Genomic DNA, 14,415 nt, shown 5'->3' with positions numbered 1-14,415 from the left:
TGTATGTCTTCATTCTCCAAATGATAATAAAAACATTTACACAAGCGGGCAGTTTACGCAGTATAATCAAGTTTAACATGAGTTTTGTGAGGGGGAGACCAACTACGCCACGTTAACCAACATCATTTAGGACTGGGAGGGTGTGTGTGTGTCGTTAATTGTCACTGTCCTACTAAACAGGCAGTGCCCAAGTGTATGTGTGTGTGTAGCAAACCATAAACAAGGCGTCAAGCCAGGCCGTCACACACATGCTAATTAGATGAGGGCTGCATGCTTCCCCTCCCTCCCCCTCCTCTTTACAATGCACGCTCACACACATACAGCCCCACAGTCCCGACTGAGGCCGGACAATGACAATTAACTATACACAGATGAGTTCTTCCCATCGTGTACCGTGCCTGGACACACAGACAGCTATCATTTTGGTTTAGTGAGGGGAAAGAGAAAATGAAAGAGGGTACAAATCCTTCTTTCTTTCCAGAGCTCTTCTGTCAGATGTACAGGGGGAAAGGAGAGAAACAGAAACTCAAACTTAAGTGGGCCAGAGTCAATGTTGGCCAGTCTCTTTCTCCTTCACTGTCTGTCCTTCATTATCTCTGTCTTTCGTTTTTATGAGTCTGTGAGATCATGCTGGCTTTTTGTTCTTGTGGACTATAAGCTAGTGTTAAGCCACTATGTCCCCTGGGCGCAGTTACAGTAACAACCATGATGACGGAGAGACACATGCTAAAACCATCGAGTCACCCACCCTCAGGAGTCCAGTGTCTGTGAGTGCAGAGGAGAAACAGACTGTGAGAGAACAAAAGAAAAACTTCCACTACATAAACTCAACCACTACTCTGACACTTTTATGTTCAGTTCTGATTTGATTTTACGTTTGTTTTGATTTCTGCTTTGCTCTGATTAGTTTAACACTGACCAACTGGGGCAAGCCGTGATGTTAACAAATCATGTCACAGAGGTGCAGCGCCGGAATGGCTAAGCAAAAACCTGCCGCCTGTGATTCATAGGATCTGGCAAGCAGGCTAATCCAGGCCGTAGTGTTTTGCATAACAGGTGTTACATTGCCAGTGTGAAAAGGAGAGGAAATGCAGAGCAGTCACAATATTTCCATGACATGCTCTGGTGTATAATCAACCGCACACACATGCACAGATAGCACACAAAAACACACATACAAGGTGTGCCTTGTCCCCTGACATCAGTTTCTTTCTGCTAATGTGTCCTTAATGAATGGAATGATTTGTGCGTGTGTGGTATAAATTAGAGCAATCCATAGGGGACACCACAACGGAGAGCAATACATTACCCTCTCTTTCAACAGCCACACTGTCTGCCTCCACAGAGACGACAAGCAGTCAGCCAACCAAATCTCAAATCTCTTAAAGGCGAAAGCAGGAAGTGGAAAATGGTGACATCAAAATAGATGTTCATCACCCCGTGGACTAATTGTTGACCTCCTCTATCCATCTTTGTCAAGTTGTCCCTTCGACAACAAATCTCTTAAACAGCTATTGTTCACTGGAACAAATTTGGGCCACATTCGGGAGTATTTCAGTTTATAATTATCTATTTATTTTATTTTTTAAAGATTTTTGCTTTAAATTTGTTATTATGAAGTTAATGTTGATTGCACAGTATAACTGCTATAGAATAATGACATTGTTTGCATTTACATTTGCATCCGATAAGCCTTGCTTTCACTATGAAATTCTTTCTGCTGAGAAAATGAAGGCTCAATTTAAAGCACAAATTAAGTGTGTTAACCATTGTGCACCTGGTAGCTATCCCCACATACTAAAGAGTGTCAATGTATGTTAAAAAGCTCACATTGCTATGTGATAAGTTTGCTTGTCTGTTGCATTACCACTTTGTTTGCTTCACTGTAATTTTAATTTAATTTGTCCCACCTAACAGCCCTGACACACCATGTCCACAGCTGGCTGTTGGTCAATGTCGGGTCGTCAATAAATGTCTGCCTCCCTGGTTTTTGAAGTATGTCCCATACCCTCGTTTACCCTAGTTTGCTTCTTTTTTATGCCAATTTAGCATGTCAAATTGGTGTTGGGGAGACAACTTGAAAAAAAAAAAAAAAAAAAAATCTTCAAATATTTGTATCTAATGGCCAAGTCTGATTCAACTGACATAATTCTGGGTCAGGTACAACCCACTGGTTTCCTTTTTTTAATGACAAGACCACTGCCATTTGCTGATGTGCAGTGCTATTTCCTCTAATAGGGGTGCAGAACATATGTGCTCTTGTTGGTCATTGGCTTTTGTCTTTGCAGTGAATTCAACTGCAACTTTTTGGCCGAGACTCAAGCAAAGTGAGCTGACCCAGCAGTCAGTGTTCGCCGCCATTAGTCCTTTAAGGTTAACTTGATATGCTGTGTTTCATTTGCCTACAGCTCTGATTCGGTTCTCTGAGTGACTTTTTAACTACAGCAATGATAGCTGAGGCTCACAGGTATCATGGCACTTAGAGCTATCTGAAATAAAAAAACTAGCAAAACAAAAGAAAAGAAAACAAACAAATAAAACCCAACCGTATAATAATCAAAATGCACGGCCATAACATAAAACAGTAGTATAATTCAATTATCCAGGTCTCCCGTTGAGGACCATTGACAATATCATCAAAAGAAAACTTTGAAGTGGGAGTTTAGAGAGGAGAAACACAAGAAGGGACTCCCATTTCACATCTCTATTTAATTTCAGCTACAATGGATTTTGACAACAGCAGATATTTCCATGATATGGTAAACAAGTTTTAGCACCAAATACTCAAAATCAGAGAATCACTGATCTTCACACACACACACACAAACACACACACAGAGATCCACCACAGGGGAGAAAGAGCTATCAATTACGCCAGTGTCATCAGACCAGAATGTGTCATGGTATGAGTAAGGGCCACAATCACAAACATACCCCATGTTCAGAGAGTAGTTGGCTCCTCTTATAGGCCTAGAGCAGTCCACTTTTGAGTCCTGAAATGCAAAAGTGAGTTGGCTTTCGAGCCATAAATTCCCTTGGCTGCAAAGTGATCAGAGTGCCCGACTGAGCCAGAAGCACCACAGCCAGGGATCTGATCCAAGTCCCTGTGGTGCTGGGAAATTTCTACTTTTTCTGCATTGCCCGGGCACCCCTCAAAACCCAGATGAGCTTGAGTTTCATGTTTTCTTCTGTGACATAAATCAAACCAATACACATCCCATTTGTACATTTTGGAGGTTTTTTTTTTGCTCTGATGCAATATGGTGCTATAAATGGGTTTTGGGGTCAGTTGGTTTGTCATAACATCTCTTGCCATTACCCTGCTTTAAGCTCTAAGACCTTGAACTATATCCTCATTTTTTTCAGTTTAATTACATGGTAGTCAGCAGTCAGATATTGATGCATTTAATATGAATCACATTTGCACTTAACAGTAACACATGCTAGAGCAGCACTGAGGAGTAGTGAAGATACTCATTAAAAAATGTGAGCCAACTAAACTGGGCTATTTGTGGACTACTTTTCACCCACTTCTGACTGTAAGCCTATTATGCCTTTAGAAAGCACTTACTGAAATGGTAGTACATAAAGTGTCCATGTAGTTATTCTATGCACATAGTTCTAATGAGCTCTAATACTTAAAGACAAAAACTACAAGCACCACCTTGGAGTTGTATGCCTTCCCGAACCAGTCTAGTTGAAGCTACAGTTTCATTCATGTCTGTAAACACTCAGCTGTAACCATGAAAGCTTGCAATGCTTCGAATGTTGCTGCAAAAACAGTTACATGTTCTACAACATGGATGCTTCACACAAATCTTTAGCCCGATAGCACAGAAAATCTATATAATCAGCACAGTTTAAGGTGGACACCCAAGATTGTGTCACAAACTCAGTATCTGACCAAGCGTCTCCCCTTCTGTGCCTGCGTTATGAAGTTGAATGATGGAATAAGTTTTTTTGCAGAACCTATGATGTCACAGTGAAGTTGACCTTTCACCCTCTGGATATTATTATTATTATTATGCTATTATTTCATCCTCCCATAGACATTTGTGAGAGATTTTGTCATAATTAATGGATGACTTCTTGAGTTATGGCCAAAACCAGTCAGTTTATACTTGCACCCAAGTGGATGTTTGCAGCAAATGTGAGGGAATTCCCTAATTGCAATCATGAGAATGAGACAAACATGACCTTGACCTTTACTGTTGACCACCAAAATCTAATCAGTTCACTGTTGAGTCCAAGTGGACATTTTTGCCAAATGTGAAGACATTCATTTCGGGTGTACTTGATATTGCATCCACAAGAATGGAACAGATGGATGTACGAACAAGACAAAAACATAAAGCCTCTGGCCACGGCGTGTTTGTAACTTATCTCTATGTGTGTGAGTGTCTCTTTCTCTAAATGTTTGCATCCACTTATTTCGCCCGTCACTTTCTCATCTTTTCAGCACAATAGATCGAGCCTGTATCCATTAACATGTACAGAGTGAGCAGCAAACTGGGCCGGAGGCAACAGATACAAGGAGATGGCTGCTTCATGCTGCATACAGAGGAGTAAAGTGTGTGTGTGAGTGTCTATGTTTGTGTTTGTGTCTGTGCATGTATGATTTTCTGTGCACAGTTAGCCATGCTTTTTGCATGTGTGTGTAACCTGCGACAAAAAGGAGCAGTCCCTGTCACACAAAAGAGTCTGCTGAGAACACTGCCACATTGACAAACCAGGTCACACTTATACAAGAGTGTGCACGCATGCATGCACACACGCACACACACACACACACACACACACACACACACACACACACATTTAGAGGCTTCCTCTGTGTGTCTTGAGTGACTGCTCTGCTTTTGCCTTCAGGCTGACAGTGACCTCCAAGTTGAGTCTCTCTGTATCTGTGTGTGTGTGTGTGTGTGCGTGTGTGTGTTTGTGTGTGTGTTGTGTGCTGACCTTACAAGAACTCTGAGCATCCCCTCTGGTCCTGGTCTACCTCTCCTGCCATACCAGTGCTGGTGGCAGTGGAATACAAAAGAGCTACAGTGTAAAGTGTATGCAGATGGCACTATTAACACAGCGGTGGAACAATATTGACAAAGCAGTAAACAAAATGCAGTAAACGTATTTGAGCCATTAGGGCTGAGCCTGTGTGCTGCAGTAAAGTGTTGAGGATTCCCTCTTCTGTTGGAGAGAGACACCTGTTCAGTGTCCGTGGATCTGAGTGAGGAAACTGAATGACTCATTGTCATGACGTGGACAGAAAACAAGGGACGATCTGTATGTCTCTGTTTCAGTTGTCATTTTGGCTCAGTTATCATCTCACTACAACTATGTGCCAAATCTAGCCGTGTTTTAAGCTTGTAGTATTTTCACACTTTAAATACTGATGTATTATCAAAAAGAATGCCCATATGCATTATTATTAGATAAATTATTGCATTTCTCATGTAAATAAAATTGTTGGAGAATTGGTGCAGTCTCTGTGTTTCCCAGTTCGGATGCGAAAGGTTAGACCGTAACCTTTGTGAGCATCGTTAGAGCCAAGGGCGGAGCCAGACATTGTAAAAAATTGGGGTTCAGCCCAAATCTAAGGGGGTCCAGGGGTATGCTCCACCTAGTCAAATTTTCCCCCTTTTTTCAATATGAACATTTTTTTAAGGCATTCCAGATTTAAGAATGTCTAAAAATCTGTAAATCATTTGGTAAAAAACAGAATAGTGGGCAAGGAAAAAATCCTGTGGAGCCGACATCCTGTTTTGTTTCTAACTGTTCTCCAGCTGCCTTCATCAATATACTTGAGTAGAGTTTACAGAATGAATGTTTAGCTGACGAATCTGCTACATTTGAATCCATGCCATAATAATCTGGCTTCTCTGATTGCAAATCCCCAACAATGCCAAGTTAATGTGGTCTTCAATACTGGGAAAACAATAGTGGGCCAACTGAAGAACATTTACTCAATTCTATTGGATTTCTCCAGGGAACAGCATGGTAAAATGCAAGACAAGGGCATTATTATTATCTGAATGACACAAAAATGAAGTTGCTGAGAAAACTTTCAGGGCGGATGCCCCAAAAGCCGGCTGGCCGCCCTCTGCTCTGGATATATATTTACTGGATATCAATGTTTTTTGAAATTGGTGATAATATGTTAAAGGCATTGCTTGATTGAAATCCATTACGCAGCATATACTACAGTCGACATAAGTATATAATAAAAAATTGTTAGTATATACAGCAGATCTGGGACAAACGGTTCAAATAAATGTTTGGAAATTTGGTACATGAAGCACTTTGAAACCAAGATCAAAAGTAATCCAATCTTCAGAAGCATGTTTATATTCTGTGCCGTTTGTGCTTGCGTTGAGTCACATCTCACCAAGACAACATCAGCGGTTTGTCAAATGGAAACATGAACTATTTCACCATTTTTCCCCTGTGGCACGACCTTTGCTAAAACATGTTTGAGATGTTTCAGTAAGAATCAATCCAGTTCATATTCTCAAATAGCAGTCTTGGAATACACTAATGGACTCTCAAGGCCATGCTTTATCTTTTATTTTTCTTAACAAAGCACATCATTATATGAGTTTGTTGGCATGTTATGATAAATACTATGTCATAAATATTCACATCAGCCTAAACGTGAATTTTAATGGAGTAGGTGGAACGAAAATAAATGTGTGGATGTATTTTTATGTTTGGATTTGCAGATGTATTGTCTTTTATCTATCTTAACTTTTAAAAAGCCTCCTGAGGACAGGTGTTGCAAATTAGTATTTCCTATCTGGTTCTTGTGCATAAATGTTCAATTTTAAAGCTTCTGTGATGCCCGCATCAAGTAAAATATACTAAACTAAATTAAATGCAGCACTGGAATGAGACTGTGTGCTTGATTCCCAACTTCTGTTGTGCAAAGTTCTGATCGCTGACCAAATAAAATGAAATCCATCCCTCATCTGTCAATGAAAGCATTAATCTCTCAATGTCTGTGCATGCGTGTGCACTGCACTATATCTGCAGCTTCTTCCTTAACACAGTGTGTGTGCGTGTGTGTGTGTGCATGTATGATATATATATACATTCAGTGCTTGCGCGTGTGCCAATAGAGCTGAATTACATTGATGTGTCCATGTGCACACATCCTCAATCTCTTATGTGTGTGTATGTGTGAAAGAGAGTGTGTGTGCAGCAGAGCAGAACAGATGGTATTATGCGGATCACCATTTGCAATAATCGTCTATATTTCACTAACTCATAATTATCCTGATTGGAGCTGCATGCTGGCTGAATGACGATGACATGTGACACATGCCTTTCAGTCTGTGGTTTTTATAATAGTCAATCTGCACAGCGCTCGCATACAATTTCCACTCGTTTCTGTATTAGCACACACTTTGAGCTCGCAATAATTCTGTGTAAAAGGTATGACACCTAAAAATACTGAGATCTAATGGATTTGTATCGCTCAGAATACATGCACGTGAACATTTGTGTGTTACTAGTCATAGATTATGTCTTAAATAACTGAGGTAACAACCTATTATTTTAGTTACACAGCATCATTGCTAAATCATTGCCTCCAGCATTTTATACACTGTCTTTATTTACTGTATCTACTACTAAATGAAAGCTAGATGACTGTAATTATGTTTGATAGACACTTATAATACAGATTACACATGTGAACAGATGCATGTCTGGTATTATCCTGACATGAGAAATAATTAGTGGATTGTATGGAGAGCTAAGTGGATAGATGAGGTCATGGGCTCCAGTCCCTGGTGTAAGACATGAAGAGAGCCAAGGTTAGGGTTTCCAGCTGTTACATCCAACTGTGTGTATGAGTGTGTGTGTTTGTGTGTGTCTGTAAATGTGTTAATGAGAACCTCTGAGATGAGTAAGTCAATACAATGCTATATCTCCCTTCTCTCATTTCTCTCCTTTTCTCATTCCTCTTCTCTACACCTTCCCCTTCATTCCTATTCCAGTTTGCCTTTACTCGTTCCTTCTTTGTCTGATACTCTCTCCCCCTCTCTCTATAATCAGTGTACTGCAGCACAGGACTGGAGGAAACCTGCGGAAAGTGATTTATTACAGTCACTCACTCACGCACTCTCTCTCACACACACAGGGTGATTTATTGCTGTGCAGGTAGACAGTAGTTCAAGGGTAAGAGATTAGTCTCTAACACACACTGAACACCAACTGATTATTGCACATTTAGAAAGAGGACATGGTCTCTCTCACACTCAGTCACAATGCTGTATTATTGCATAAACTCTAGGTACATTTAAAAAAAAGTTTAAATGGCAAAATGCAGAAAGAAAAGGGGGCATAAAACTAAAAACTGAAACATTAAGTCTTTCTAAAGGCTCCTTTTTAAAATGTTTTTACGTAAGATAGTTGTGAAAATGACCATTTTTCAATTTAGAGAAATAATACATAACTTTTGTGCATTAAAATGTTTTGAAACAAATTGACCAATTATTTATATATATATATATATATATATATTTTTTTTTTTTTTTTTTTATATATATATATTTTTTTTTTTTTATTGAGTTGTGTACTTACATTATCCCAAACATTTCCAATTATGTTCAAACCCAGAAAATCTGTGAACTCATTAAGGACACTGTTCACTTGGGTTTGGTTGCCATCGCCCTTTTGCGCATGTGTCAGGGTTGAGAAGCTTATATATACTGATATTTTATAAAGTTCAAGCCACATTTTTCTGATGCACTTTGTAGAGCTTGGTAGTTTTTAACTATAGATATTTAACTAACCAAACCAAACCAACCTAACTAACCAAACTAACTAACCAAACTAAAATGACAGCTTGTCTCTAGCCCCTGCCGTGCCAAACAGCATTGGAGAAAAAAATTGTGTGTTCAATAAAAAAATATACCTTACAAAGAACCCTAAAAAAAAACCCTATATGCACATATTCAAAAATATTTCCTCTAATCTTGTTGAAAAATCCACCGTGAAGTGTTTGATACTGATACTAATGGTGAGACTGGAACACTAAATACATCATAGATATGCAGACAGAATATAAAATACTCAGCAAAACAATTCTGTTTGTGTAATTCCCTTTTTTATGGAATGTAAAAAAACATTAATATTAATGGCAAAATACATTAAATTACCCAGAAATTAACACCATTTGTAATTTGATTGTTTAGGGTCCTCTGGTGGGTATTTGGTCTTAACCAGCCACTTGGTTCACTCCTGCTTCTGGCTGAATATGATTTATCATCAGCTGCCGTGGGTTTTAATTTGAAAATATCTGTATGAGCCTCAGAAAACCCACATCGGTCAAACCGCCCAAACACATGAAAAAGGCTGAAAAAGGCTGCTGTATAGACCTGCGAGCCACATAGCCCCAACCAGATACACACTTTTCCCCCGGAGCTACATAATCCATCAGCTCTACAGAGATGCATTCACAATTACGTCGTGAAAAAAAGAGCATGGACACACAGAGCCTTTCATAACCCACTTCTATTGTTTCCATTTGTTTCCATCTAATTCTACTTGTGTCAAGATCGATTGAACGGACTGAATATGAAGTGATGCACCTGGGGTCATGTAGGCAGTTTTTACCACGCTATCTGCAACACACACTCACACAGACACACACACCAGCTATGGTTGGTATAGAAGTGAATAGCCACAATTAATACTTTTATGGGAAAAAAAAGTCATCTTGGGGGCTGGACGACAGATTTGATGACATGTGGAGCCCTGATTTAAATGCTACATTTGTTTGTTAGTGTTTTGTGTGTGCTGCATCCGTGCCAGTTGTGTGTGCGACTTGCTCCTCAGTCAGACAAATGGGTCAGCAGTTAAAATGCCAACGCTGACCCTGCTGTCACTTCACATGGAAGTCTCCTGCCAGACGTGTGTGTGTGTGTGCGTGTGTGCATGTTAATGTGTGTGTGTGTGTATCATCAACTGCTTGCCTTTACCCTCCAAGTGGTGTGTGTGAAGTGAAGGATTAAGACAAATAGATATATAGGTAGAAGAACAAAGCAGTTGACTGGACAGATAATTTCAGTGTATTAGCATTTAAATAGAACGATAAGACTCTGTTTCTCTTTCTTTCTCTTTACCTTCTGTTTAGGAGATACATTTCTTCAAACACAGTGATATCTATTTTTCTTTGGGCTTTTCGATGTCTTCTTTTGTTCTCTTTTGGAGGTATGCAATTGTCATAAAACAGATTTTCGCATTGCTGCGTCACTGTTGATGAGACGACACTCCAAACAAACAAGAAAAAAGTGCTTCTTTCTTTAACTTTCTCTCCAATCCCTCCCTCCTCCGTCTCTTTGTCTTTTATTCCCACTCGTACAAGAAATGTCACCCCCTAACAAAGCAAAGAGCCTCTCATCCTGCTAGATCAACTTATGTTTTTCTCTTGTTTTCTTTGCTTATATGAACCATAACATTTCAAAATTCCTCTCGCATCCTCCCTCTGTCTCCTTTTCGAATGATATTCTTCTCCCCTAAAGCTATAATCTAAGCTTCTACCTCCCTATCCCTTTTCATTTCACATCAAATCTGTAAAGGATGGCAGTAAAGAAAGTTACTGTTGCCAAAGCAAGACCATCAACAGGAGTAGTATTACAAATGTAAATGCTTTTCTTAATAAATGTGACCGTAAAAAATACGAAAAATAAACAATATATTTGTACCCCCACATGAGGACATGCAGGAGGCGCTATATTTATGGTCTGGCCCACATCCACAGAGCGACTCAAAGACAGAAAAGAAAGGAGAGAGAAGGGGGGGGGGGGGGGCAGCTAATTGACAGATTAAAATCTGAACCTGATCTGCAGCTCAACTACTTTTTCTATTCTCTTCTCTCTCACTTTTTCTCACAGCCATCATCTCTCCTCGTTTCTGTCCGGCTCTCCCTCCATCACTTCTCCCTTCCCTGCGAACTGTGCTCAGTGAGGCTTGCAGCTGTACAGACATGCTCGTTCAGCCTCCATTTCAGACCATGACGAGGAGAAACAGTGATGACTGACACAAAAAAAGAAATATTTAATCCCTAGAGACGTTTTGCCTCCCAGACCTACAGTCAGTGAGACGCCAGCTCATCATTTTTTATCTGTTTTGCTCACACTTGACACTTGGTATAAATGACATGGCATTTATAATTGCCAGAATTCAACTAGACCTTAAAAAACACTTCCTTACTAACAGATTTAGTACATTAAATGACCTGACTCCTCTCATGGTTGAGCATCAGCTCGGCTCTTGACAGAACTGCAGCGGGCAGTCAAAAGGGTAAAAACATGGCAACAGAATCAAATGATCCTGGAGCTGCTTCTAGACTCTTCCAATTATGAACAACTTGGCGAGCCGAGCTGACAGAGACGGACAACTGACATCATCTTTGTGGAAATGCTGCTATAAAACTGTCAAATACCTTCAGAAAGTCTTATTCTGTGCAACATATCCTCATACAACAGTTTGTGTGTTATGAAAATATATTTTAATTGTTTGTATGATAACTTATCAATAAGTGACCTTGCTGGTTAGGTTTAGAAAAAGAATCATGACTGAGCTAACGCAATGTAATGTAACGTGATGTAACATGACTGCAACACACACACACACACACACACAGTGCATAGGTACTGTGATCATAGCCTCTTTTTTCAAGTTTATGTGGGTTAGTCACAGATTGTAGCGAATTACTTCCCGTAGGTATAAGTAAAGTACGCTGAATGAGAACATCCTGTTCTTTAACAGCCTGATGTCATTTCTTTTTTTTTGGCACCTAAGTGTTAAATCTTCTTTAGATATTAAATGTAGCATTGGATCTGACATGACAATCCAGCTATCATAACAACACTACCCTGCAAACCCTGTAATTTAAAGCTCCATTAAGCAGTATTGTTGGTGTTGACACTGAATGTAATGATTCATCAAATAACAACTCAGCCTGCAGCTCTGTGCAGCTCTTTGTTTGGTTTGCCAGTGTGTATGGTTGAGTCCTGACAGCTTGCACTGACCCATTGGGATATATTCCAGGCAGACACCAAGCTTAGACAAGATGATTGGACCTTATACAGTATGTCCACCATGAAATGACTAACAGCAGAAATAAATGAGTGACAAGGAATTTCAGATATCCCTCAAGCCAAAGAGAGACAGACACTGTGGGTGACAAAAACTACCAAAACGTAATGCCCATATTGGTGTGGTTTTGCTGGGTGTAGCTTAACCCTATGTCCTACAATAAATCCAGAAATACAACTAACATTGTGTTTTGGAATAAACGTAATTGCTATAGTGTGAAGTTTTTATGTTGCACAAACGTTGTAGGATGGTCACAGTGCAAGATTGGACATACATATATATATCAGACACAGGCGCTTGCATCCTCTGAGTTCAATGTCTGATAAGAGTTACGCTACTGAAAAACTTTTTACAGCTCGGGAAAGACTGTGGTTTCGGTTAAATATTGTAAAAGTCAACATGTCCTGTCTCATGCTTCTACAGTGTTATAAGGACCACAATCTTTCCCTAAGCTACACCAAAGGCTCTGAGTTGTCTAAACAAAACCATCAAAATGTCAAGCATGCTTTATTGCAAGTATTGGATGTTGTTTGGAAACACATGAACTATGTTAACAATAAAGGTTTAAGTGATGATTTGAATATAACAGTTTGTTTTGGCTTTAAAAGTTTGCAGATGGTTTCGAAAGTAGTGTGTCATCATTATGCAGGTGTTGAAAATCTATTATTAATACTTATGAGTGGTTACATATGAACAGGGGACATGATTAGATGGTTGACATATAATCCCTAAGAATAAGATAAGCCGATAACCATGGGTGTATTACCGAGCAGAGCTACAGGGCCCACGCCCAGGGGCCCAACGGCTCAGGGGGGCCCTAAGCTAGAGCCCCTGTGTGAGGTCACTGCTATTAACTTTTCTTCCTTTGCCAAAGCATTTCGTCATCATGTCAATAACAGAAGCCCAAGAGTCCTAAAAAAAAGAAAAACTGAAGGAAAAGCCAAATCATCCACTCTGAAGATGTCACAAGAAAGAAACTATTATGTGAGACACTTTGCGTGTGCAGTGAATTTGAGACAGAAGGTGCACATCAGGGTTAAGGAACAATCAAAAGGTGCAGGTGTATATTTTTCATTACTTCTATGTATCTGTTACTGTCACTGTCTTACTTTGTCATAACACTAGGGCTGTATTACATCATGTAAAAATTTACAAAGGGAAGGTCAAATAAGTATTTCATTTTAATTAAGTCCTGTTTTGTTTGTTTACCTGTGTTTCATTGCCCTGCCATTTATATGTGTTGTGATGTTGACAGTTATTGGCTGTTGTATACCTGCAAGTTGTGTTGTAAATAAATTAGAAACTAATCACAGCTCTTAGTTCACAATAGTAGAAAGGGGAGACTACTTTTTTATATGTTGTCTAAGTCTCACCTGGCATTCAGACTGAAAATAGCACTATGTTAATACAACTCAAGCGTTTCAGGCGAGACAATCACCTGTCGGCATCATAGACTACATAAAAGAAATGGACGTTGCCACCGTGATGTCACCCATTGGCTGTTGCCATCTTGTTTTTTTGGAATTAGAGGTGACCATGTTTGGATGAGAGGGTGTGTCTTCTACACTTGAAAACAATCTGACTTTTTTTTTTTTACAACCACTGGAGCCGCCCTCTGCTGGCCATTAGAAAAAATGCATATTTAAGGCATTTCCGTATTTGCATTTCTCCTATACAGTCTATGGTTGGTACCCATGATTGTGACAAAGCAGCAATGCCACTGTGTTTTCTCATGCAGGGCTGTCTGTGTGAAGGTCGCCACAGTCTGATTTCTCCCCTCTCATCTAAAAATCTGATATTTTATTCTATTTGATAGCATTTTGTTCCTTTCTTTAATTACTGAGATGAGATGTTTCTGCCTTAACCGCCTGCCTTAAAGCATCAGCAGCAAAGCAAACTAGGTCCAACAGTGACAATGTTCGAATTCTGGCTTCCATTTCAACATTATATTGCTGCTCTGCCTCTGTCTTTTGTCTCTGAGCTCTGGTAGTCCCTTCGATTCTCTTTCCAATAAACTGTCTCTCTCTGCCTTTTTTTCATCTCCTTTTTCTTCACAACATCCGTCACATACACATGCTTTCTTGTTGACACATACACACACACATAAATAGCACACACTGACAACTTCACACTTGGAATCACAAGCACAAACACTGATTGTTCATTAAACACACACCCCACCTCTCACACACACCTATAGAAAAAAGAGGTGTATTCTTGCATGAAATGTTGACTTCCTGTGTTGGCAGTATCTAGGGAACAGATAAAAAAGGTTTGTGTCTGAGTTGCGGAGAAGAACACAGAGGTAAA

The 14,415-nt window shown here is 39.7% G+C and overlaps 1 protein-coding gene across 2 annotated transcripts in view; it reads right to left on the bottom strand.

Annotated features, from left to right (window-relative positions):
- Positions 1 to 14,415, bottom strand: part of tenm3 (teneurin transmembrane protein 3) — a 266,761-nt gene that overhangs the window by 189,090 nt on the left and 63,256 nt on the right. The window lies entirely within an intron of this gene.

Source organism: Plectropomus leopardus, chromosome 4, assembly GCF_008729295.1.
Source record: "Plectropomus leopardus isolate mb chromosome 4, YSFRI_Pleo_2.0, whole genome shotgun sequence".
NCBI lineage: Eukaryota > Metazoa > Chordata > Actinopteri > Perciformes > Serranidae > Plectropomus > Plectropomus leopardus.
The sequence above is the reverse complement of the archived record's forward strand: the minus strand, read 5'-3'. Positions and strand labels throughout refer to the sequence as shown.